This window comes from Macrotis lagotis, chromosome 1 (assembly GCF_037893015.1).
Source record: "Macrotis lagotis isolate mMagLag1 chromosome 1, bilby.v1.9.chrom.fasta, whole genome shotgun sequence".
NCBI classification, from domain to species: Eukaryota; Metazoa; Chordata; class Mammalia; order Peramelemorphia; family Peramelidae; genus Macrotis; species Macrotis lagotis.
Window position 1 is genome coordinate 182489809 of NC_133658.1, and position 27616 is coordinate 182517424.

Consider the following 27616-nt stretch of genomic DNA (forward strand, 5'->3'; position numbering starts at 1 on the left):
GTAAGGAAGAGAGGGAATAATGGAAACAGCGCCAAGCTGAGAGGAGCAACAGAAAGAGAAATTATTTCATAGACCAATTGCCAGGAAGTAGGATCCTGCACAGGGGAGAAGAGTTATATGCAGAAATATCATGTGTCAAAGAAAAGATTCTTTGTCAGCAGCTCCACTGCAATGAAGACAGTTTACTCATATTGGTGAATCCCTTGCTATCTAAAGGGTAAATGTGACAGTGCCTCCATTTTCTTCAGGGAAAGGGGTAAGGAGGCTGAAATGTAGTTGAATCCATGAGAGGCATTGTGGTACAATGGATACTCTTAGGGACCGGAAGACCTGGATTTATGTCCAACTCCTGCAAAAACTGGTTTTGTGACCTTGGGGAAGTCACAAGCTTTTAGGGCGCTAGATAATTCTCTAAGTCTATGAGTTTTAGAGAAGTGCCGACCTGAATTGTAGGGGTTTTTCATCTAGATGTTTCCCATACCAGTGAAAATGCAGGTCAAGTCCCCATCACTAAGGATTTGTATCCTTAAAGCTTTTTCATCTTGACCAGTAGTCTGCCTGCATTTTACTTTGAGGAATCATTTATGGAGCCACATCTGCTGCCTTTGCCTTTATGATTTTCTGGTGTGAAATTTTCTGATCCAAATAGCTACAAACAGGCTTCAGCTCATTCTTGATGGATGTGCTGAGTTTGATCAGGGTGTGGGAGAATTCCCATCAACAGGCCCTTTGAATTTCTATGATAAAGAATAGAAGTGCTCATTGCTTTAGAAGGAGATAACAGAACTTAAGAGCAGCAGGAACTTGAGAGAAATGTGCTAAGACCTGGAATATAAATCACACTGGCATCAAATCTAAATCTGAAACTAGACTGAAACTTTGACCTATAGGTCTTAGAATATGCCTGCCACAATGTTTGTCTAACATCAATAAATGTGGTGTGGGGCATGATGACATACCGACAACCATGCTGGCTAACTTAAGTCCAAACCAATGGAAACAGTTAAGGCAATCCTGGGTTCCAATCCTATTCTTTGACTTACTAGGTTTGTGGCCCTGGGTAGGGTACTTAATTGTGGGTAGCTATCTTTCTATGAAGAAATATATTTTCTACTCTCAGTTTTATAGGTTATTAAAAGTGAGTTTTCAAATAATATGACAAATGTAAGTTAAAATGCTTGCTATATAATTGCAATGTAATGGTAAAAAATTTTCAAAGCATCCAAAAAGGCTTAATGCAATTAAAGATTTAAACTTATCATACTCTCTTGGGCCATGTAGTCAGTAAGAATAAGAGAAATAGACTTTTATTGATTTTCCCCAAAATGTGCAGAATAATATTCACGGAGTTCAAGTTCTGGAAACCTGAGTGTTTGACTGCTTTTGTAAAGATGGACCTTCTCCCTAGAGAAATTTTCTTTTTTTTAATTTTTTCTACACAAAGAGATTTGGCCTGGAATCTAAAAAGTATGGATTCTTGCCCTGGTATTTCCTTAAAGTAGCTCTATACATTTGGGCAACTTTTAAGCTTTTTGACTCTCAATTTCAATTCATTTTAGTAAACATTTAGTAACTATTTTAGTAAATATTCATTTAGACACTGCCAGACCAAGCATTGTAAGTCGGCAAAGGAATTTAAAAATCAAATACCAAGACATGCATGTCTTCTAGGAACTTAAATTTTACTGGGCAAAACCAAAATATACACTGAGCATTATGTTATGGTTAAAAACATGCATGTATATGCACAATATGTGAATATATTTATTCACTATACTATTTTTAATATATATTAAATATGATATAATTTCAGAATCAGGAAAGACCTCTTGAAAGGAGGTAATTCTTGAGTTGAACCTTGATGAGTTTGTAGGATGAGAAAGAAAGGTAATAATTTTAGGTTATACAAAAGCAGAGAGTCTTTAATTAGTGCATGGAGTACTTCAGGGTAAACAGTACAAAACTAGTAAGGAAAAGTGAGTTGGAGTCACCTTATAAAGTTTTAGGTACAAAACTGGAGTTTACATTTTATCTTAGAATCAATCTGAAGACAATGAAATTTTTTGACTAGAAATATGTCATGATACAACCTGTTACCTACTCCAGGACTATCAGTTTTGTAACTGAGTTAGAGGCTGGGTCAGAGAAAGGAGGGGGCTGCATGTATGGAAGTCATTGAGAAGTGAAAGCATTTTGAACAGATGAATGGAGAGAAGAGGTTGGGAGCTTTGGGGAGGTTAGTTCAAAAGATTTGGTACCTGATTGAATATGCAATAGTAATGAGAGGGAAACATTTTTGAATGCTGGTGACTGGAAGGATCTTAGAACTTTTAATATAAGTAGGGCAGTAAAGAGGAAGGGTACATTTAGGGTGACACAGAATGAGTTCTGTTTTGGAAATGTTGAATTTGAAATGTCTGTGACGAATCTGGCTGAAAATCTTAGGAATATAGCTTTAGAACTAGAAGGGCTTTTGAGGCCATCTAACCCAAGCTCCTCATTTTATCTTTAAGATAAAGAGCCTCAGCAAGTATGAAAATGATTTATCCAGAGTTACATAGTTGGTCATTGTTAGAAGCACAATTGTATCTCAGGGCTTCCTGACTATAAGGCCAGCACTCTTATATTTAGTATACCAGATTACCTATCAATGTTCTCATATCAATCAGCCAGTCAGGAAATGAAGGATTAGAGTTCAAGAGAAAAATGAGAGGGCTACATATGGAGATGGCGGGAGTCAACTGCATGATATTTGAACTCATGGATGTTGATGAAGTCCACAGAAAAAAAAAATGACGCTGAGAAGAGTGCTTTGTCTCTTTTTGTCTCTGTGTGTGTGTGTGTGTGTTTGTGTGTGTGTGTGTGTGTGTGGTGACAGAGAGAGAAAGGGGGGGGGGAGAGAGGGGGAGAGAGCAAGAAAGCCTCGAGTACACTTTAACAGAGGAGATAGGACATGGATCCTGTAAAGAAATTTAATTGTAAATTGAGGTAGTTGGATTGTGTTCTCTTTAAAGCTTGTTGCAGCTTTAAAACTGTCTTTGTTTAGGATGTTGAAAAATCAAGGAGAATGCAAAGCTGCCACCTAGTGTCCATATGTGATTTTAGCTTTTATGCTCAAGAAGTAAGAAAGTTAAAGCTTTACTTAAAAACAACATAGTATCATGGATTTGATATCTGGAATGGACCTTAGAAACAATTTATTCCAAGTCCCACAATTTATATTGAAGGAAATGAATTGCCTTAGGCTTGCAAATCAATTTATCTATATACTTTGCTACTTTTGGCCTTGCAGTCAGTAAAGAAGCAGTAAGTTAAGTAAATCAGAATTTACTTATCGACCAGACATGACTATCTATCTCTACTGAAATATCACTGTAATACTTCACTGTGTGAAAAAAATACTTCACTGTGACCAGGGATTAACCATGGGTTTTTACAAACTAGATTAACAGAAGAAAAGAATAGGCATATTTTACCAAGCAGCAACACTCTGAAGATGACATGGTCTAAGGAGTTAAAGAAAGTTGTTTAGTCCAATTATTTTATTTTACAGATGAGGAAAGAGGCTCAGTGGGATTAAGTGATTGACTTGCCCAAATTCATTCCAACTATTAAGGAGCAAGCTATGATTTAATTCTGGATTTACTTTACACCAAATTCAGTGTTTTTATTCATTAAACTATCACATCATATCTTTTGCCTCTGGCAGTCTGAGAAATATCCCAAATTTGGAGGATCTCATCATTGGAGGAAGGGACAACCAAGTGATTATTTTCAGTCACAGCTTCTTATTAAGATCTACTAAAATATGGAAGAGGTTGAAATCTGTTTCAGGGGATGGAACACTGGAACTTAGGAAACCATAGATAATACTGAAATATTCACATAGGAATTAGAATATTTAAGTATTGTTATTTTTTGCTTCTGGGTACAAACTATAATTTTTTTTAATCAAATGGGGCAGGAATAAACAGAAACATTATACATAGTCATGATTGAAGGTACTCATCTATTAACACAGTAAATAATCTTTTCAAATTAAGAGGTGATATCATTATCATGCCAATTCATGATGAATTCAGATTGGTTCTTTGAATGATATTATTTCTGCTTTATCAAAGATATGAAAGTGACTTCCAAATCCCTCTTCTAAAGGGCAATATTGGTTTTATCCATTGCTAACACCAGGTGGCAGCATGAAATCTTTTAGGAACATATTTAGACATGGTATCTTTAAAGACCAAGATTATGAAAGAATATTTTCAAATACAATAAACTTACCAATGGGAGGGGGATAAAGTTGTACTGGGGAAAGCACATTATCAAAGTTGAAATTCAAGTAGGGGAGTTATATTCCCTAAAAATATTCTTGGTAGAGAATAGGAAATCCATGCCACATGTGTGTGGGGGGCATTTCTAATCAGGCTCAGATGTGATTAAAAAGTTCTCAGAGCTACTTATTATTACCAGGATCAAGAGATTATGGGACAGGGATGAAGGTGAAATTTATTTATCAGGATTAGAAATTGAATGAGGGTTTGGATTTGCTGAGGCATCAGAAAAAAAGTAGCACATGGACCACTTCAGTCAACCTTGATATTTATCCAGTCAGAAGCTGTGATCATTGATAAAGGATTAAAAGTGGGAAAAAACAAAATTTTTCTGTCATTTCCCATGTGCTTTATGGAAATTAGTATTACTTAATCCACATGACTTTGTTGGAATCCTGTCATAGAAATAACATAAAACAATTTTAAAAATTATCACCCCACTGTATCCAGTACTGTATCTTATTTCCAGGAAATTTATTTAAATACCAAAGTGCCTACCAGTTAGATTTAGTTTTCCTCTATCAAATTTTTGACCACATCAAGAAAAAGATTTAAACCAAATTATTCTGATGCCAAGTCAAATACCAATGTATTGCACAATGAGGATGCCAGTTACAATAAAACAGATCTAACAAGCAAAGAAACACCTACTGCTAATTTTTGCTTTTGATGGAACATTATCATTTTCATGCTGAGAAGGCATCACCTGGAAGACTTGCATAGTTAATCTGTTAATTTTATGCAAAGGCTTTGTTTTGTTTAATTTTGTGTGTGCACTGTCAATGCCACATGACCTCATTTATCTTTTTCTTTGTTTTATACTCCTATTTCAATTACAAGCAATCAGAGATTAAGCATCATGTTTTGTATGCCTTGTCAGTGGGACACTTTAATTGATTAAAGGTGTCAAAGCCAATCTACTACTGATAATAGAATAGAGTTGAAAGTAGATCTGTCTAGCAAACCCAATCTAAACCAAATTATTTCAGAAGTTCAGAAGTTTAATGTAAATTAGTGATTTTCATAGTGTCATATAAATCTTCAGTAATAATTTCTATATCTATGCACACCTGTATTTATATCCCTTTAAATATATATTGGCTGACTTTTTCTCAGAGAAGACATTTGGCAAATAAGATAATTTCTCTTTTGAATATTATTTTGAACATTAGGGTTTGGAAACATGAAAAGACATTAAAGTGGGGCTGACATTTCCCCTTGAATTATGTTAAGCATAGAAAATAATATGAGACCTGCATTTCATTCATACTATTTCTGAAATCAGGAGAGTATAAACTCAAGTTCCAAATTGACCAATGAGGATTGATGATAATATATATCAATTTTGAGGAAAGGAGGCTCAAATAAGCATAACATGAGGATCTATTACTTTGTGATTTTGAAGATTCCCTCCATTGAAATATCTTACAACCCATTCATAATAAAAACAGATGGTCTTATTAAAATGCCTTTTACCAAAAAACGCCAATAATCATCTTGTGGCCAAACTGTTGTTGAACCTCTCTAGACTCATTTATATGTCAGATACATAGTTTATTACCAGGTCTATAAGTTGAATTTTTTCCAGTTTGGCATAAAACCTATCTGAGCTTGCACTTCGCAGTAAACAGTGCCTGAGAGTCAACTTTCAGTGGAGGCATCATGATGATGATGATGATGATGATGATGATAAATAACATGGTATGGCTATAATATACTTTTTAAATAACATAATTCATTGGATCTTCACAACAACCTTGTGAGATAGGTGAGGTAAATATTAACTTGTCCATTTTATAGATGAAGAAATTGAGCCTTAAAATAAGATAATTGCTCCACGTTATAAAGATAGTAAGCAGATGATTTTGAATTCAGATTCAGGTCTTCAGCATGCTTTTTCTGTCTACCATGTGGTCCAAGTTCATGTACTGGATTGAATATTTTTGGAACTTTTTCTTTTTTGTGGTTTGGGGTATGCCTTTTTATTTTATTTTTTAAATAAGATTTTATTTGTGTTTTATAAAATTTCTCCCATTCTTGCTTCCCTTCCCCCCACAGAAGGTATTCTGTTAGTCTTTACATTGTTTCCATGGTAGACATTGATCTCAGTTGAATGTGATGAGAGAGAAATTATATCCTTAAGGAAGAAAAATAAAGTATAAGAGACAGCAAAATTACATAATAAGATAATGGGTTTTTTTTCTAAATTGAAGGTCTTTGGTCTTTGTTCAAAGTCCATAGTTCTTTATTCTCTGGATACAGATGGTATTCTCCATTGCAGACAGCCCAAAATTGTCCCTGGTTTTTGCATTGATGGAATGAGCAAGTTCATCCCTCCTGGTTTCTAATAGAATAATAGTGTTCCATGGCACACATATACCACAGTTTGTTAAGCCATTCCCTAACTGAAGGATATTCACGTAATTTCTAATTCTTTACCACCACAAACAGGGCTACTATGAATATTTTTGTATAAGTGATATTTCTATCCTTTTTCATTATCTCTTCAGGGTATAGACCCAGGGGTGGCATTGCTGGATCAAAGAGTATGCACATTTTTGTTGCCCTTTGGGCTTAATTCCAAATTGCTCTCCAGAAAGTTTGGATGAGTTTACAGCTCCACCAATAATGTATTAGTGTCCCAGATTTCCCACATCCCTTCCAACATTGATCATTGTCCTTTCTGGTCATATTGGCCAGTCTGAGAGGTGTGAGGTGGTATCTCAGAGATGCTTTAATTTGCATTTCTCTAATAAGTAATGATTTAGAGCAATTTTTTTCTTATGACTATGGATTGCTTTGATTTCCTCAGCTGTAAGTTGCTTTTGCAGATCTTCTGACCATTTATCAATTGGGGAATGGCTTATTTTTTGAAAATTTGACTCAGTTCTCTGAATATTTTAGAAACGAGTCCTTTTTTAGAAATACTAGTAGTAAAAATTGTTTCCCATTTTACTGCATTTCTTTTGATCTTGGTTACAGTGGTTTTGTCTGTGCAAAAGCTTTTTAATTCAATCAAAATTATCTAGTTTGTTTTTAATGATGTTATCCATCTCTTCCTTGGTCATAAACTGCTTCCCTTTCCATAGATCTGACAGGTAAACTACTCCTTGATCTTCTAATTTGCCTATAATATTGTTTTTTATGCCTAAATTCTATATCCATTTTGATCTTATCTTTGTATAGTATGTGAGGTATTGGTCTAATCTAAGTTTCTTCTATACTAACTTTCCATTTTCCCAATAGTTTTTATCAAAGAGAGAGTTTTTATCCCAATAGCTGAACTCTGGGTTTATCAGACAGCTGATTACTATAACCGTTTCCTGCTATTGCACCTAGTCTATTCCACTGATCCACTGCTCTATTTCTTAGCCAATAACACATGGTTTTGATGGCTGATGCTGTACAATATAATTTTAGATCTGGTAAGGCTAAGCCACCTTCTTTTGCACTTTTTTATTGAGTCCCTGGAAATTCTTGACTTTTTATTTCTCCATATGAATTTACTTATAACATTTTCTAACTCATTAAAGTAATTTTGGAAGAATTGTTATTTTTATTATATTAGCTCGACCTATCTGTGAACAGTTGATGTTTTCTTTGGCACTTTTCCCATGTACTTTTGAGAACTTCAGAATTTAATAAAACACTGTCTCTGTCACATGCAAGATTATCAACAAAGAACCCTAGGAAAGTAGGGTTAAAGTGTTAAAGACTTTCAGGAAGGGGGGGAGGAGGAGGAGGAGAAACAGGAAAATAGGGGATAAGGAGAATTAGAGTTAAGAGATGAAAAGAGAAGTGTGGCTCCAGGACATAAGTAGAAATAAACTAGGAAAGTTTAGAAGAGGTCAGGGATGAAGTTTAATTTAAGTAGATGGGGTATGGAAGATAGCACAGATCTAGTTAGGTAGTGGATTCAGATTAGGATCCCAGTTAATACTGAAAAAAAAAACCAAATGGTGTCATGAAGAATGAAACACAAATGAAAAATGACCAAACAATATTCATTGTGCATTTTGTTTACTTGTCTCCAATTACTTCATTTTGTATCAATTTATCTAAGTCTTTCCATGATTCCCTGAAACCAATCTATCCATGGTTTCTTACAGGGAGGAAAATAAGTTAGAAAGAAGCTGGCAATGGTCAGAACAACTGTTTCCCTATGTGAAGAAGACTAAGGTTCCTCAGTCATTCAAGCAGCATGGAGATACTCCCACGTTGTTTTTTTAATAGTCTCACCTAGCTAAGGAGTTGAATATGTCTTCTGTTTGAGCAGTATCTCCTCATGCCAATAGGTGGCTGTCAACTAGGTTCTTTTTAGAGCCCTGCAGGTGGACAGCACTGCTACCACTGAACTAGAATGATGAGGTTAGGATGTCATTTCTCAACTTCAACAGTACCCAAATGACTGTTGTTTTTAGTAGTTAATTTCATTATAAAAGAGTTTCATTTCAGTGCATTTATTAGTCATATAAACAGTAAAAGGACCAAACATTTGAGCTCAACCTGAATACGATGCATAGAGATTCAAGTCCTGGCAAAGTCTGAGCTCATGGTTTAATGGGCTATCTGAATTTACTCTACTTTGAAAGGTGGAAGAAAGTGAGAATTCAAGGATCACACATAATTCTTGGAAATTTCACTGAGTAAATTTGTACTCCGAGTAGATTCTGTTGATTTTAGAAATCATATCAGCCATATTTCTTTGTTATATAACACAATTAGTCATATCTTATATAGTGCTTTATTTTTTCAAATCATTTTCTTAGAATAATATATTAGGCAGATAATGCTTATAATATGATATCCATTTCACAGGTGAAAAAACTAAATTTTTATTGTTAATTAGATGATTTGCTATGAATCAGTTAGCCATTAAATAGAAGAAAGTTCATGTGAACCCCAATTTTGAGTTAACTGCCTTGCAAATAAGTCCTCCCGTATTTTAGAGTACTTGGACAAAGTGGTGAGAATCAGAGGACTATTTTAGGGAAAATTTTAATTGTTAAAAAATTTATTTGCTAGAGGTTTTTCTAATAAGACTATGCAGTAGGGATTCTTGTGGCAGTACTTAAAAGTAGATTTGTATGTTGTAGAGTAAGTCAAGGATGGTTTTTTGGGGGTCTGAGTTCCTGCTAATAGGGAAAGCCCTAAAACATTCACTCCAATATTGTGCACAGATGCTGTGGTTGCATTTGATTGACTCAGCAAAGCTCTCTATCAACTCTCCTTGTGGATCAGATGTTGCCTGTAATTGGATCCTTTATTCTAGTCACCTATAGAATTATGTCAAATGTGCATCCAAAAGACTAGAGGGAGGAGACTCAGTGAGCAATGATGAGGGAAAACTTCACACAACAATGAAAGAAACTTTAGACTCCCCTAACCAAAAGCTGAAGTGACTCAGTGAGCATGACTTGGGAAATGAGAGCTTCTAAATCATATCCATTTGTATCTGGCAGCTCTCCTAGTGAGCAGCCTATTATAAAGGCAGCAGATGTTGAAAGTGTTCTTTCTGACATACTTTCTTTGAAGCTGATAAAATCTTTTTCTACTTGGGTAGATGCTGAAATAAAAACTTTATGTTATTTGTTCAGAAGATTCTAGAGAAATTTAGTCCTGTCTTATTAACATAGATCTCTAAGCAATGCTATCTGATTTATTGTTGAGGAGTTTGTCATCTCTGACTCTTCATGACCCATTTGAAGTTTTCTTGGCAATGATCCCTAAATAGTTTTCTTTCTTCAACTCATTTTATAGATGAGAAAATTGAGGCAAAAAGGATTAAATGACTCGACCAGTGTCTCAGTGTTTGAGATCAGATTTGAACTTGGATTCACCTGTCACCAGGACTGGCACTCTATCCATTGTACTACCTACATGCTTGATAATATCTGGTACACATAGCAGAGACTGACCCCAGTTAAGATGATGAAGGAGGTTTGCCAGGTTTGTCCCCTAGCATTCAGCTTGGTCATTGAGAGTCTTTATTTCTTGATAGAATCTCCCTTGACCATTTTTTTAATTTTGGTGTTTTGCAGAAAGTAGTAAAGTTTCTATGAGGATAATTTGTTTCCAAGTATTTGTCTTGAGCATTATAATACAAGCTTAGCAAATATCCTTGTTACAGCCTTTACATGCATTAAAAAAGCTAGTGCCAACTCCTTTACTTGTACCATGCAAGGAGAATCTGCAAATTCATCCTTTTAGTTGGCTGCAATTTCCTTCTGTCATCTTAATTTGTTGGAGAAACTCATTATTGATATATAATTGTTTTTTCATCAGTATATTCATTTACTGAATATTGAACTGGTATCTTATAGTGTTTTTTTAAGTAAAGTTAATTTGTAGGCAGCCCAAGAATGGTAAGATTCTTACCACTTTCTACCCAATTTTCCCACTATTCTGATACTATCACTGGAGATGTAGAAGAGAATGCACAGAGTTGAGCACTATTTCATATATTTCTTTGTTTCATGGATTTTCAAGGTCCAAGAATTAATTATCAAATGATTCATATGGTGCTAAGAAGCCTCTGCATACTTTTCTGGTCCTCAGAAAATAGACTCAGTAAATTGGTGAGATTAGCAGCAATGACTATTTCCATGCTTTAAATACTATTTAATAGCAATATTATTTAAAAGGAAGATTTGCTTTTAGATTTATAGGTTTTTCTCACATTTATTATGCCTTGAAGAGATTTAAGTTCTTTTATTTTAATCTGTTTATAAAGAGTTTCTGAAATTTCAGTGTTGAAAACTTTTACCCTAATTAAAACGCTAAGATACTCAGGTAAAATTCGTATGGCCAAAATGGGGGAAAATGTGCTATGTTTCTCAATAGCTTAAAAAAAAGTCCATTAAATCATGATTATTTTTGACATTTAATGCTGCTCATCAGCAATTTTTAACTGTTATTTAATCACTTTGTGTTCAAAAGGGTACAGCACATTTGACAAGAAGACTAAAACATTTTGTAAAATTTTTTGATTTTTAAATGGCATCAGAATTTTAGACAACTATGATTATAATAAAACATTACTTGTGTTGTCATAGGAACTCAATTTGGAACTTGCTCTGAAATCTAAATGGCATGGTTGTGGTAAATTGTTTTACAGTTCCCACAATTTTCTTCTTACAAGATTTTCAATATTTCCTAGAGAAGTTTAGTTATTAAGAATATTGCATGCTATGGTTTAAATGTTTATACATTTTGTCCTTGACTGATCCATTTGGGGTTTTTTAGACATTTAGTGATGAAAATTAAATATACTGTTGTGATGAATATATCACAGCTATTTTATGTCATGTATGAAGTGTTCTCAATAAGGCGTCAAAATAGCTCAGAAGTATAATTTATAAATGCAATTTTAGAGGGTTAGTCACTTATCTGTAGACAAATTCATGCAGGTACTTGATCCTTTTCAGTCATAAAGATCAGGTTCTCTTCCATATAAAAAGAGGTTGTGCTGAGAGAACTGCCAAGTTCTCTGACTCTCACAAAACTGATTACCTCTCATTTCTTTAACTTTGTTCCTTTTTAGGAAGTGATATGCCCCCTTAGCCTAGGGATTTTGTGACTCCATCCATTCAGATCTTGGCCCAGCCTTAGACTCTTGACACTTACTAGCTATGTGACTTTGGGCAAGTCACTTAACCCTGATTGTCTCACATCCAGGGCCCTCTCCAGTCATCCTGATTCATATTTGGCCACTGGACCCAGGTAGCTCTGTAAAAGAAAGTGAGACTGGTGATTTACACAATACCCCCCCCCTACACACACACATACACACACATTCAAATTCAGTTCATGTACTTGTCATGACTATACATGTCACCTTTCTGATGTCATGGTCTACAACAGCAGTAACAACAACAACAAAGAGCTAATAAGACATTTTATGGAAAACTCACACAGGAAAGTCACTCACATTGTGGTCAGAAGAAGCTATGCAAGGTCATTCTCAAGGTCTCTCTAAAGAACTTGGCAATTGATTGAGTGACATCAGAGACACTGGCCAAAGGTCACCCTATGTTCCATGCCTGAAGTGGACTGCACTCCATTGCAGTGGCTTCAAAGAAACGTGAGATACACAAATTTAGAGACATCTCCATTCCAAATATCTGTTTGTGTCCAAGCTGTGGTAGAACATTCAGAGCTTGTTTTGAGTCTGATCAGCCACAGTGGGGACAACTGTACCATTGCTGAAACATGATGTCATTTTGGTCCTCTTCAAGAATGAAGGACAACAACCAACCAACCAGCCTATTTTACTATTTACTAGGCATTGCAGGCATGCAAAGGAAGATTGATTCTCTCCCTACCCTCAAGGAGATCAAAATCTAATGAGAGAAAATAATACAGAAAAAAATTACAAGAGTAGGGTAGAGGGAATGCTGATAGTTTTGTAGCAGGATGGGAAAGATGAAATGACTTCCTCAAGATCTCTCCTTTAATAAAGTATCTGGTGATAGCCATCCTCAATCTTTTTCTAGACAGAGAGGGGAGGGGTCCAAAGGAGAGAAAAGCTAAGGAGGAGATGAGTTTTAGAGCTGATGTGATCTTTCAGGAAGATGAGTTTCTGAAGACAATGATGAAGTTCAATAGAGCAAATAGGTGAGAAATAAAAATAAATAACTGTCTCTCTCTGAGTCTTAGTCTGCTGTTTTTCAAACAGTTGTTATGAAAAAAGCACTCTCTAAGTCTTAATATATTATATAAATGTGGAGATTATTAGTTATTTATGTAACAAAGTCTATAGCAAAATAATAAAAGTCCTTGTATGTAGAGCCAAAGAAAATGGCTAGGAAAAAAAACTTTTTAAAAATAGCTACATACATTTAGATGCATCTATAGGGTGTTTACTTTAGTTAAGATTATACATGTCTGTGTCCCTATCTATAAATATATTAATATGCATATAAAAGTTCATGAAAAAATGATAGTGATTATGTTGTTCTTACTATTTCCAAATCTGTTTTTGTATGCTTATATACTTCTGTTGAGCAGCATATGAGGACATTGGCATTGGCATGTGCATCTATATAAATACACAGACATATGTTAGAAAACCTGAGTTTTCTCCTTTTTTTTAAGAGAAGTGCTTTGCTGTCATTTTAGCCTTGAATTTTCTGCCCTGACTCACCAGCATGACTTGGAACAGTTCAAACTCTGTCCACCCACAACCATTTGACAGATATGAATAATTATGTCTCTTTCTCCGTTTTATATTTTGACAAGACATTCTGGTACTTGAGCAAGAAACAGAACATTGCTCCTTAGCAGGGAGCTTGGAGAGATTGAATAAATCAAGTTCCCAGCTTCAAATCAACTCGGTGAACTGTGATTCCCTAGTCTCTAGTCCTTTTTGTGAGTCATTACTAATGTGTATCATCAGACAAGTCAGCGTGATACAATGGTGGTTGTGCCGGACTTGGAGAGAGATGGTTGTCCTTTGAATACTCCACCTTACAGTAATGGGACCCTAGTAAGGAGATTTAAGCATTCTGTTCCTCAATTTCATCATTAGTAAAGGAAGAATTATGAGTGATATACTTTATAGGGTTGCTGTGACACATACATTGTAAAGTGCTGTAATGTTTTTCCCCTCCATAGATCATTTCAAAATTTTAAAACTTCATTGATAATAAGAGCAACAACAGCAATGAATTTCCACCCTGAAAATTTTTATAGTAATGAAATCATAGATTTGATACAAAATTTTGTTATATGTGTGCATGTATTCTTGCCATCACCTAAAAACAAATATAAATTCTCTTTTCTTTCTTACCAATAAATATATCATTTTCTTATCCAAAAACCCTGGCAAGTAGGGTTTATTGTAGTCATTGTCAATTGTGTCACTCTCTGTGAAGTTTTCTTGGCAATGATACTACAGTGGTTGGCTATTACCTGTTCCAGGACATTTTATGGATGAGGAAACTGAGGCAAACAGGGTTAAGTGACTTACCCAGGATCACACAGCTAGTGTCTGGAATCATATTTGAGCAAAGGAAAATGTACTATTCACTGTTCCTTCCTAGCTGCCTGCGTTTATATATGTTGTATATGTGTAAATATACAGGTGCACACTCATCTATTGATGACTTCTATAAGTCTGGTCTTCCTAAAGAAGGAAAATTAAACATGGTATTAACTCCAGAGTTTTTCCTAATAAGGGACGAATGTTACCCTCCAGAGTTTGGTCTCAAGAGAAAAACAACCAAAATTAGGTTGACACACACATTTATTAAATATCTCTAAACTTGCAGATTATCTGTGCATGCATTGGAGCTAGGTGGAAAACCTGAGCTAGAAAACTCTATTTTGGAGAGGGATTCTTATTCAATTTCACTGTCAGAAGGTGAGATATGAAAAAGCTACTTCTGGCTTGTCCATCAAGGAAACAGCCCTAAGACAGTCTTTGGGGTTAAGAAGGCCAGTGAACATGCCCCCTCCCAATTTAGACCTTTGTTATCAGTAATGCTAAGGTATGTGAACCTTTCCCCTCCAAGATATTGGCACCATCCAGTGACTATTGATATAAAGGGGAGATTCATATTTGTTAGAGGGAAAAAAACATATGAAATTTATATTTTTAGGTAATGTCAACAAAACATGTAGCAATAGTTTTGTATCAGATCTATGATTTTATTACCATAAGAATTCTCAGGGAGGAAACTCTTTACCAACAAATATTGATACCTGCTCATTTATATTTATATCTTAGGGAATTTATATCTTAGGGAATATTGATGCATTGTCTCAAAGGCAAGATTTGAACCCAGGTCCCTGTGACTCACTTAGGGTCTTTTAATCTACCTCTTCACAGTATTTAATAGTTTACAAATAACTTTCTTCACAACATCACCCTGAGGTTCATTGTGCAAGTGACATTACATTCACTTTCCAGAAGGGAAAGTTAACTAACTCTAAGTGTTTCAAGCAGTCTGTCCAAGGTCACAGAACCATCATGTCTAGGTCAAGATTCTAAGGACACCAAACCAGCAGAATCTTAAATTGCTTCTTTAATGATTATGGTATTTTCCTCTTTAACTCCACATTTTTTTGAAGCTTCACTCTTTCTCTCTCTTTAGATATCAGTTCTTCTTTCCTCCTATTGTAGAAGTAGGAGGGTAGAGTCGACTTAGGTACAATAGCTGGGTTGCTGATAGTAGACAAATCTATGGAAATTTCTGCTTAATTAGACTTTTGCCTTTCTGTGGAAATGTCTGGAGGGGATTAATGGTTCTTTTGAATATGACTGAAATATATTCTCAAGTTCTGTGACCTAGGTGATTTTCTGGGGTATGGGTAACTATTTGGTGGAGACACTTATCTATGTGTTGGAGAAAGCTTTATATACAACATGAGACCTTGCTATAAATCAAACACTTTCACAAAGGACTCAGGCTTTTGTTTATCTGTCTTCCTTTTCTCAGCTAAACTCCTTGAAAATGCTGCCCAAACTTAATGCCTTCACTTTCTGTGCTTTTCCTAAACAAGGCAGGAGTTCTGGGTTTCATGAGGATTTAGGAAAATCTCAATCAAAATCAATAATTTTTAAAAAGGAATGAATCTTAAGAAAAATTTTACCTACTCAAAACTGAGTCAATTTTTGTAATAGAAATTAGTAGGAAATATTCTGATGGACCTAAAGAGATCACCCTTTCAGGGAAGTCTGCCTTCTCTTTAGTCTCCAATTGAGAACATGTCTTAAGTTTTCATTCTAAAATTTGGAGTTAACTCTCTTTTAGAGACTGTTAAAAGAACATTTTCTATGGGTTCCATCTTGAGGCAAAAAAGTCTCCTTATCATGATCCCCTCTCCTTTTTCTCACTTTTAGATTGTAAGTACCTCAAGGACAAACACTATATTTTTATTAATATTACATATGCTAAATATAGTTTCTTTTATTGCTATCCTTTTAATATGTCAGAATCTTGTAAGACCTTACTTTATTCAAATTGTTTATCTTACTATCAGGTCAGTAAATAGAGTGCTAAAGCAGCTTTCAGGAAGAAAATGTATGACCCTAGGCAGGTCACTTATTTTTCTGCTTCAGTTTTCTAAACTGTAAAAAGGGGATGATGATGATGATGATGATGATGATGATGATGATGATACCTACTACTCAGGGTTATTGTGAAGATCCAATGAGATAGTATTTGTAAAGCATAATGCTTGTTTCCTTCATATACATGTTATGTAAGATATTTTATGTAATTTTAATCATATAAGTCATAATCCAGTCATACTGGCTAAGTTGATATAATACACCATTTCCATGCTTTTTTACTCTCTGTCTTGGATACATGCCTAAAGGTGGTAATATTTTTACCTTTGTGTCAAAGATTTTGGAACTTCCTTCAAGATTACTTCAGGTCTCCTTTCCCAGTTCTGGAACTGCTAGAGCCTTCCTCTAAGTTAACCTCCCTTCTCCTTAGTCAACAATCAAAAAGCTTATATTAAGCACCCATTATGGGTCAGGGTTGCTGTGCTATGGGGAGGAAAATTCATTTACAAGGACAATCCCTGCCCTCAAGGAATTTACTGTTCAATAGGACAAGACCCTACATAAAAGAAAACTGAAAACATGGAAAGCCAAAGAGAAAAGATGGTTGACAAGGCCAGAGTACATCCAGTAGAGGAATGAATGAAAAAGTGGCTGACCTGGACAGTCTCCTTAAAATAGAGATTCTAGAGTAGTCCTCAACCATTCAGAGGAAGGGCCACAGGGGCAGATGACCCCTCTCCTGGTGAAATAGAGATTAAGAGGTTTCCAAGACATCAAACTGCAGCCCATAGGTTATATTGATCTGGTTGCCAATGAAACAGCAGGAGGGACTCGAAATCCCAAAAATCTAGGGGCTTTTTAGGGTGAATTAAATATTTGACCATTTGTAGCCCTTGAATGATGCTATAAATACACAAATGGCCCTTGAAAGAAAAAAGATTCCCCAATCCCTTCAGACTATAGTCTAAAGAGTATTTATACATGGTTGGTCTGGTGCCCTTCCTTAAATGGAGAATATACCCAGTGTGTAGATATCTTTACATGCATATAGACCTCTTGTTTATACTTAATTATGTATTGTTTCCCTTATTCTGAGATTCTAATGAGCTTTGAATGAAAGCTCCTTGAGGAAAAGAACTGCTTTTTTTTTCTTTCTCTGACTAGAACCTACCCTTGTACCCTGATGGAATTAAGTGTTTAAAAATGCTAGTTGATTGACATTTTTCTATGATTTTTCCATCACTACAAGAAACTAATCCCCATTTAGCATAGTTTACCGTGAGGCAGGGCAGACCCATGGACTTGAGTTGTGGTTATATTTTATTACCAATTGACTATATAGTCTTGGGTAAGCTGCTTAATTTCTGAACATTGCCTTTTTGATCTATAAAATGAAGTATCTGGCCTAGAAGAACCCTAAAGTAATTTCTGGCTCCAGTAGTCATAGTCATCTTATGATTAATAATATTTGATTATTTATGTATGATTTAGCACCTGAATTTTTAATGTGTTCCATCACGTATATTCTTATTTTCAGATTTGAATATATAACCTTGTGAGCACTTTTATTAAGATTATAGTTCCACTAATGATAGTGGATGCAGTTCTGATGAAAATACCCTCCCACACACACACATTTGCTATCTCCTTGTCACCATCCCCCCCCCCCCAGTTTTTACTCCCTCTTAGATTGGAAGCTCCTCGAGGGTAAGCACTATCTTTTTTTAAATTAATATTACATATGCTAAATATAGTTTCTTTTATTGCTATCCTTTTAATATATCAGAATCTTGCAAGACCTTTATTCAAATTGCTTTATCTTACTTATCAGGTCAGGTAAAAAAATAGTTCTTGTTCTAAGACTGGTTTCAAGACCACAGTGGTCTCCTATTTGATTCACTTTCTTGAATGGATGATTTATCTAATAACTGATGGAAAGAGACCCATACTATAACCTAGATGTCCAATCTTGTCTTCTTATATCTTTGTCCAGTTCCTAAATGTTCTCTTATATTTCTTCAAGGCAATCTGGTATGCCATGCAATCTACAGAGGAAGCAGATCATAACCAACAAAATTTTGGTCAATAATACACTTTAAATATTTCTTCGTTTGTTCAGTCCCTCAAACAAGCTTCATTTTTTAGCAACAGAGACATTTTGGCTAAATTAATCAGTTATCATGATGGTAAGAGCAACAGACTGGAGATAGCCACCATTTCCTACACATTGTCATATGGACAGGTGATAACTAATTGGTTTGATAGAAAGTCACTTTGTAAACAGTTCAGGAACAATTATTTTGTGCATGTATTTATTAAATCAAAGCAATTTCATGTGGCAAAACTTCAGTTAATGTCATCTCCTGCTTAATCTAATTTCCAGCTTAATAAACTTTTGGAGGCAGGTAGTAGGCAAACAGATGACTCAACTCTTTTTAATAAAATTTTTCTAAATAGTCTGAATTCTCTTTCTTTCCTTAGTAATTAGAGAATACTGAGCATAAGTGAATTTCTTCTTGGATGCCTGAAGGATGTTCTAGTGCCTCTGCAAACTTCATTTTTTATTCTGTCAATATTTGGCACTATTGAGAAGTAAGATTGGGTCTAGCTGGGGAGGGGGCTGACCACAAGGTCATCTTATTACTATTATTATCTCCCCATGTTTCCCTGTCAAATCCTTGATGGGAGTTTATTTTGGTTTATTTATATCTTTGCTTGAACTATCTCTTTTCTCCTAAAATGTAAGGGCAGAAAAAAATTCCTGTTGAGTTCTCATTATTTGAAGTTCCACTTAATTGATATTTTATGACATTTTTGTTTTTCATAGAACCTTAAATGGTCTGAAGAACAAGAACTCTGGTATAAAACTCTTTCCCAAATCCCACATCAGGCAAAGGTCTCTAAAGCTATTTTTTTTTACCAAGAGCCAGATTTGAAAGTAGCTTGCAAAAAAGATAAATAGCAAGTCTAGGGTCATGTGAACTTCCCCAGTTCAGTGTGGAATTTAACCTTTCCTGATAAACTATTTTTCAAAGAATTTAAGTTCCCCCCATTGCACCTAGTCCCTTCCAGTAACATGCATTTCTTCTTTTTTGGCCAATAACATGCATTAATAAAAAAAATGAAGAAAAGAGATAACTGAAATTTTATCCAGGTTGTTTATCATTATAGATTCTACAAGAAAGTCAGTCTGGGACTATGGTTTGTTTCACAGTGAATGTGATTCCTTTAAAACAATCAAAGCTTAAAGCATTCTTAAAAATCACATAAGGTACCATTCCTTTTAAAGACAATATATGCAAGGTCTTATTAGGGCAAAGCTGTTAATTACACACTTCATTATTGTCAAGTTTAATATAGTATTTGAGAGCAGAAACTGTTTTTCATCTCTCCTTGGGAACAAGGGAAGACAGCTGCTCTTACAGACAGATCCATTATAGCTTATCACTAGAGGACAGACCACTGAAGAAACACGATGAAATATGGCTCCTGTCAGTGGGGTCCAGAGCAAACACTGAAATTGTCCAGAAAGCAATGGAAAGAAAATGAAAGCTACTAGTTCAATGTAGTGGACTCTAATTCAAATAGATTGGCTTTCATTGATTTTTAACACATAACAGTTCTTTGGCATAAAATTTACTGATACTCTTTTTATTGATCTATATAAAGCTGCACATTCTTTTACACTGATAAATCTGCTTTTAATAAACAACCCATTTTTGGAGGTGAAAAATGGCAGTGTTCCCAAAGCTAGTTAAGCCAAGCTATTGAATACAGCATATTTTTTATTTCATTATTTACAAAAGAAAACATTGTCCAACCTCTTGCTCTAACAGATTCAAAGTACCATTACCATTCTGTTAGTTTCAAAAAAATCATTTGCCTTCTGACAACCCAATATATCAAAGAAAATTACCTTATAATATAGTCAGTAGAAAAATGAGTTATTTTTCTTTTAATAATAAAATTAATAATAATAATTCTTAAACATTTCTTAGAGATAACATAACATTGTTATAGGTGAGAAATGGTAATAATCACTTGGGAAAAGGAGGGTTTTTATTTATATAATAATGCATTTAGATTAGTGTTTCAGATCATTAAAAGATGTTAGTCATGAGATCAAAGAATATGAATTTTTTTCATTCATGTAAAATTTGAAATAGTATAAAAATTCTGGTATAGAGCAGGATAAATAATAGCATAAAAATACCTGGGTTCAAATCCTATATCTTAACATCTATAATCTATGACCTTGGGTAAGTTTGTTTTTCCTTTTCTGGGCCTCAGCTTTCTCATTTACTATATGAAGTCCTTGTCCTAGATGATCTCTGGCAGAATTTCTTATCTAGTTTTGTGTCATGGACCACTTTGGTGAAGTCTGTGTTCTGCTGCTGAGAATAATGTTTTTGAATACATATAATAAAATACAGAATATTTTAAATTGAAATAGTTTCAAACATTAAAAAAAGGAACCCATGTTAAGAATGTATGCTGAGTAAGGCCTTTGTAGTTCTAATAGTTGATCTGTAGTTCCATCATCTATAGCTATGACATTTTTTCATGTGGTTCTGTTTGCCTCACTTGACTTAGATTTTCTTTCTAAACAATTCTGAGGCATTGGAAGTGGGGAGAGGACAAGGCAGCATCACTGACTTTGTTAGTCTTAATTCTGCTGAGGAGTTACTCCATAGGAATCCAACTCCATTAGAAATGTGAAAACATTGAACAGTGCAGTTGCTTACAGCTAAATGGAACATTTTACTTTTCTCATAGAAATCTTTTGAATCTACTTATCCTATCCTTATTTCTGTTCTAGAAATAATGAATTTAACTCTTTGAAGGGAAGTTTTGCTTAATTTTTTGAAATAGGAATTAAGTTGCTCAATAAAAAAGAAAAGAATTAAACTGGTTGTTTTACATTTTTAGACTTCATAAATGTATTCTTAATCTGAACTGCTTTCTGTGTTTGCCAGCAAATTGTGTTAATGAACATATTTCCCCCTTCCCTAATCTACTGGTTCCTTCCTTACTGCTTACAAACACACTCACATCCCCTCCATTCTTAAAAACAAAAACAAACAAAAGTAATTCTAGGATTCCCTTTAGATATCATCTTATATTGAGAAGTGTAATGGTAAATATTTAACAACAGCTGTGGTGAATGGGTGGTGGCTTAAGAAGCATACAGGGGACATATATTTAAGTTTAATCTGCATTATTAACATTTTATCCATCACTTAAGTCTAGAAAACAGAACAATAAATCAAGTCCTAAGCTTTTGCTAAATATAAATACTCACATGAAAATTTAACAATGGGGCATAGAGTCAAGCTGATTGCAACACATCCTTGTCCTTTTTCTTTCCTCTTTTCCACTCAACTTTTTGAGGACTATATTCATTGGATACTTGCACTTCAACTCTCACTCTTTCTTAAACTCACTGCAATCTAGCTTCTAACATCATAGTTCATTTTGCCTGCAAGCTCTAAAAGGTCTCAACTCTGTTCTCATACCTCTTGACTGCTCTGAATCATTTCAATGAGTAAGCCTTTATTAAACCTGTATTATATACCAAGCTCTTTGCTTAGAATTGGAAATTCAAAGAAAAAATGAATGCATATCTCCTTGAGGAGCTTACACTTTAATGGAATATTTAATTATATAAATGTCATATATAAGTAAATACATTCAGGATGCATCTGTGGTAGATGGAAGTTATCCTTAGAAGGAAAGGTCATGAAGTCCTTGAAGGATTGAAAAAAGGTTCCAGTAGAAGGTAGAGGGTGGGGGTAAGGACATTGGAAGGCATTGGAAATAACTAGGAGATGGACTGTTAATTGTACAAGGAAGAGAAAATTGGCCAACATAGCTCTTCCATGGAGTTTACTGGGGAGAGTAATATGGAAGATGACTGGAAAGTTACCTTGACATTTTTTGACCACTTATTCCTCTCTAGCCTTTCATGATAACTGCTTTCTTGGTTTTCCTCCTATCTTTCTGATCAGTCATCAGTCTCCTTCATTATATCTTCATCCATACTATACTCATTGTGGTTGTACTCCCCCCATACTCTGTCTTAGATCCATTTCTCTGTATACCCTCTCAACACAATGATCTTGTCAATTCTCATAAATTTAATAATCTCTTCTAGGCAGAAATTCCTGGATCTTGATATCAAGCCCCTTTTCTATTGTTCCCTAAGCTCCAATCCTACACTATGAACTGCCCATTGATCATTTTGAACTGGTGTCCAAAGCAGAATTCATTCCACCTCACAAAAAAATCTATCTCCCTTGAATTTCTCTCTTTCTGTCAAGGGTACCACCATCCTTCTAGTCCCATAGATTTGAAGCCTCTGTGTCATCCTCAAATTACTCTTAGAGTCCATATTTCCAATCAGTTACAAAAAATCTTGTCATATCTTCACATTTCTCATGTGTGTCCTCTTTTTTCCATTTATACTTTTCTACCTTCCTTTAGGACCTCATCACCTCTCATCTAGACGATTGAAATGGCCTTTTAGACTCCCTACCTCAAGTTTCTTCTAATTTCAATTCATCCACACCAATGCCAAAATGATTGTCCTGACACATTAGTCTGACTAACCTTACCTGTCCAGCACTCAATAAGCTCTAGTCTACTTCCCCCTATGAACAGTAACACTTTTTAATGTTATACTTAAAACTTCACAACCTGACTCTTACCTGTCTTTTGAGTTTGACTGCATATAGACCAAACTATGCTCAGACACATATGTGAGCCATTATCTTGACTGTCCCACATACCAGCAGGTTGGTCTTTCTTACCTCCAAAGCTTTCTGAAGGTTATCTTTCCCAAACCTCCCAGATGCTAGTTCCTGACCCACCAAGATTTCTTCCATATACTCTCTTATACCCTTTAGTAGACATATTATCTTTCTTCCTGAAGGCAATGGTCTACTTTCACTTTTCTTTTGCAGTTCCAGCTAGCATGATCATTGCGTAATATGTGTTTATTAATTGATGGGTTTTTTAAAATAAATAGCTATGGAAATTAATTTTCAACAGTACAGGGAGCAATGCAATTGTTCAATTATTTCCAGAGAAATTATTAAATTCAGACACACATTGTTTGTATTGAAACTGACTTTTAGCTCTCAAGAATGAAATTTTTAAAATCACCTTTTTCATAATTTTTATTTGTGATCACATAGACATCTTTTTTCCCCTTGGTTTTTAGTCAACTATTTTTATACAGATGCCTTATTTTCCTAAATTATTCTATCATTCCAACTTAATGCCAATTTTGATCTAGAAGTTCTTATACGATATAATAGAGAATAGATTTTTTTATATACCAAAATTTTTAGGTTATAGTAAAATTAAATTTATCTCCTTTTTAAAAAAGGAATTTTTTTTTTTCAGTTTTGATTTCACACATTGAATGATGGAAGAAAAGAAACACCTCACTATTAATACTCTTAAATGTGAATGGATTAAATTCCCCACAAAAGAGAATGACAGAATAGATTAAAAACAACAGCCAATAAATTGCTGCATACAATAAGATTTTTTTAGAGTTTATTTTGCAAAGCAAATGGGGTTAAGTGGCTTGTCCAAGTCCACATTACATAGGTAATAAGTGTCTGAAGCCAGATTTGAACTCAGGTACTCATGACTTCAGGGCCGGTGCTCTATCCACTGCACCACCTAGCCACCCCTGCACACAATAAGATTTTGTAAATAAGTGACATATAGAACAAAAAACATCATTTTACACCAACTACTCATCTTCCATATGAGAATTTGTTCTAAGATAACTTAAGAAATAATATAGTAATATTGAATATAGTAACATTTGAATTCATCGGTAAGCAAGAATATATATCAAACTTCTATTTTGTAGCTGGTGCAAATCTTACCCTGAGGTATCCTGCATTTCTTCTTTTCCTGCAATTTCCTTAGTCACTCCCTACAAGTAAATAAATCAGTCATTTTGCTCAGCTGGTGTCCTCAGGGAAGGATTGAAACAAACAAACAAAAAAAAAGCAAAACAAATCATCAGAGATAGGCATGTCATAGAAAGGCTGCCAAAAGAATGGGAATGTTTGACTAACGATTCATACCACAGTGCCCGGATGTACTTTGTAGATTTGCTTTATGATCACATAGGAAATACATCAGATGTAGAAGAATCAGACTTTTAAAAAGCAGGCTGAAACACAGCTGTGTCCTTGTCTATCATATCCTCACATTGTGATCCTCCTGGATAACAACTGGGCTAACATCCAGAAATGCCCATCCTTTGTTATATATGTGTGTAAAGAGGAGAGCCCATTCAAAAAGACAGGGGCTAAGGGGAGGCTTAATCTATATGGGAATTACTGTGATAGGTCTTCACTTTATCCATTTTGAAACCTTGAAATATAGAAAATCAGACTTACAAGGAAAAAACTGGTTTTTTTTAACACCTATGATGGATTCTTATTTTGATACTAAACTTTACGTTCCTAGAGGGTATATTCTTTGCCTTATTTAAATTTTGCACTAAGACAGTTCTGCAAGGAGTAAGAAACAAATGTCTAAATGTTTACATGCCCTGTGCACCTGTGCATGTATACATACATGTAGTCATGATAGGATGTGTAGGCACATGTGTTCATGCTATTGACCCATATAGTATGTGTGATTATATTATATTGTTATATTGTACTGTATTATGTTATATTCTTTATATATTATCCTCCTGACTAGCTCTGTAGACTTCCTTCAAGGTTTGGGAGGTAAATGTCCCTTTCTCCTTATTCTTACAACTATCAGGTATGAAATAGTCCTCTCCTGTGTCTACTTATGTGAATTAGTATGTTTAACAAAAGTTAGTTTACAAACACATTTAAAAGTTTCTGACTTTTTCAAAAGACAATGTGCATGTGCCTACTCCTAGTCTATTCACAGTATAGCCAGGCAGATTTCTCCTTTTTTCTCTTAATGACATCCCTTAGGACAATATCCATTCCAGATGTTCATGTAACTAAGAATCTTGTGAAGAATGAACATTTTCCCCTACCCCCATCCCCGAATTGGCTACTTCATAAAGGAAAAGGGGAAAAGTTGATTGGTTTGTCTGAGAGCTGATATTTATTTTTTACATAAAAGACATTTTTGGTAAATAAACCCATTTCAGGAATGTTGACTCTGATTGAAAAATACAGCCTATCATCCATGCTGTCATAACCTTCTATGGGGAGTATAATGATGTCAACTCGATGGTATAGTAGGTAGGTAGTGCAGCAGATAGAGCACCACCCCTGGAGTTAGGAAGACCTCAGTTCAAATCCTGGCCTCAGACACTTGACACTATCTGTGTGCCCCAATTGTCTCCCATACAGGGCCATCTCCAAGAATCCTGTTCCATATCTGGTCACTGGATCCAGATGGCTCTGGAGTGTGAGTGAGGCTAGTAACTTAGCACAGCACCCTCTGACTCAAACCAATTCACTTGTATGTCATGGCATCACTAACTTGATGTCATAGTCCTTTTCAAGAACTAAGGTCAAATAATACCACTAATAGTAGGATTGATGGATCTGGAATTTGGAACACCTGAGTTCCACTTAGTTGGCTTTAGAAATCGTTTAATCTCTCAGCTTTAGTTTCCTTATTGGTTAAAAACAGATAAATTAATACTTTTTCACAGCATTATACTGAAGTTCAAATGAGACAATCTATGTAAAGTGCTTTGCAAACCTTAAATGCAGTATCAATGCCAGCATATCCTTATTGTTGAGGTACTCATTGTGAAATTCCAAAATATCTTCTGAATCATCAAGGAAAGATGACAGATTTCATATAGTTAAAACTAAGTAGATTTCAATGGCTAGTAATTTTTTGATTGTCCATCCAAGTTCATTAAGTAACTAGGCATAGCCCTCAAGACTGGATGGTCACTTTCACAACAAAATAGGCATTGCTGTAGGTCAGCTTTTGTAAAATAAGTGACCTAGCAACAATTATATGAAACATATTCATGAAGGCAAATCAAAGATTAAATTCTATGAGGATGCTGATTAGCATAGTGGACATGGGCAAATGGAAGAAAGTTTCCTGGGGGAAGTCGGTTTTGAGATATCTCCTGAAGGGAGTAATAATTATGAATTGAAAGGGATTAGTGTGCATTTTAATTATTGATTAACATATTCAAATTACTAGATGCCTTGATTGACAGCTAAATATTAAAATGTCCTCAGTCTTTAAAGAAAAATTTAATTGTGTTTATTGTGAAAACAAAAACTATTGTTACAGTTAAAGAGGAACTATTTATTTTATCAGACTCATGGAATTTGAGCAGTAGAATATTTGCTTGGGATATGCTTGTAGAAAAATATGAAAGGAAAAAGAAAATTACCTTTATGAGTGTCAAAATCTTTTCTGAATAGCCTTTTGTTCCAGTCCATTGTGGACACTTACCAATTCTAACCTTCAGCCTCAAAACTACTCTGAATATTTTTCCTGCTACTTATCCTTATCCTATCCATGGGATCCCTTGAAACTCTTAGTTATTTCCTGCTTCCCAGCCCTGTCCACATTCCCTGGTTTGATCCAGTGTCCTTTTTCTGATATAACCACAATCTCCCTTAGAGTATTCTTGTTGGTTTCTTACCCTCTAATTCTGTCTCACTCATAAGATTCCAGAATCTTCTCCATGTTCAATCACCTATATTTGGCTTCTTCTTTTGATTCTTAGTTTCTCCCAATCTTTTCTTCTCCAGACCCTTTCCATAATTTTCTAGCACTTGGGCATTTATTAGGAACTTAATAATAAATTCTAGTTTACTGATTTTCCTCTTACTCCTTCAGGATCTGCCCATCAAGTCTTTCCTAATGTGTGCTTGGAATTTAGCTAGAAATGGAGAATGTTGTTCTCTTGTCCCTTTCAATTTACCCTGGAAACAAATAATTAAAAGAAAAAAAAACCCAAACTAAAATCATCAACTTGACATAGGTTTAAAGTTTTTACTAGATCTACATCAAATAGTTTGAAACCATTGATATTTCCTCAGATATTTTTCTCTTCCAGCTATAAAAGTTTATAGTTCATTCTCAGTTAAATTTCTCCTTTGTACTTTTGTTCTTTCATCCTCCCCTGTAGTAGCTTGTTTCAAATTTTGTCATTTTTAAATTGATGCTGTTTACCTTTGAAAATGATTTTATTTCTCTTGTTGCATTAGCTATTAATTACTATATGATTTATGCTCATCAAATAAGGTGCTTGCAACTGAATGGTTTT

General features: G+C 34.8%; 1 protein-coding gene across 3 annotated transcripts in view; it reads left to right on the forward strand.

The window, feature by feature from the left end:
- The window catches only part of PAK5 (p21 (RAC1) activated kinase 5), a 152228-nt gene that overhangs the window by 91088 nt on the left and 33524 nt on the right, over positions 1-27616 (forward strand). The window lies entirely within an intron of this gene.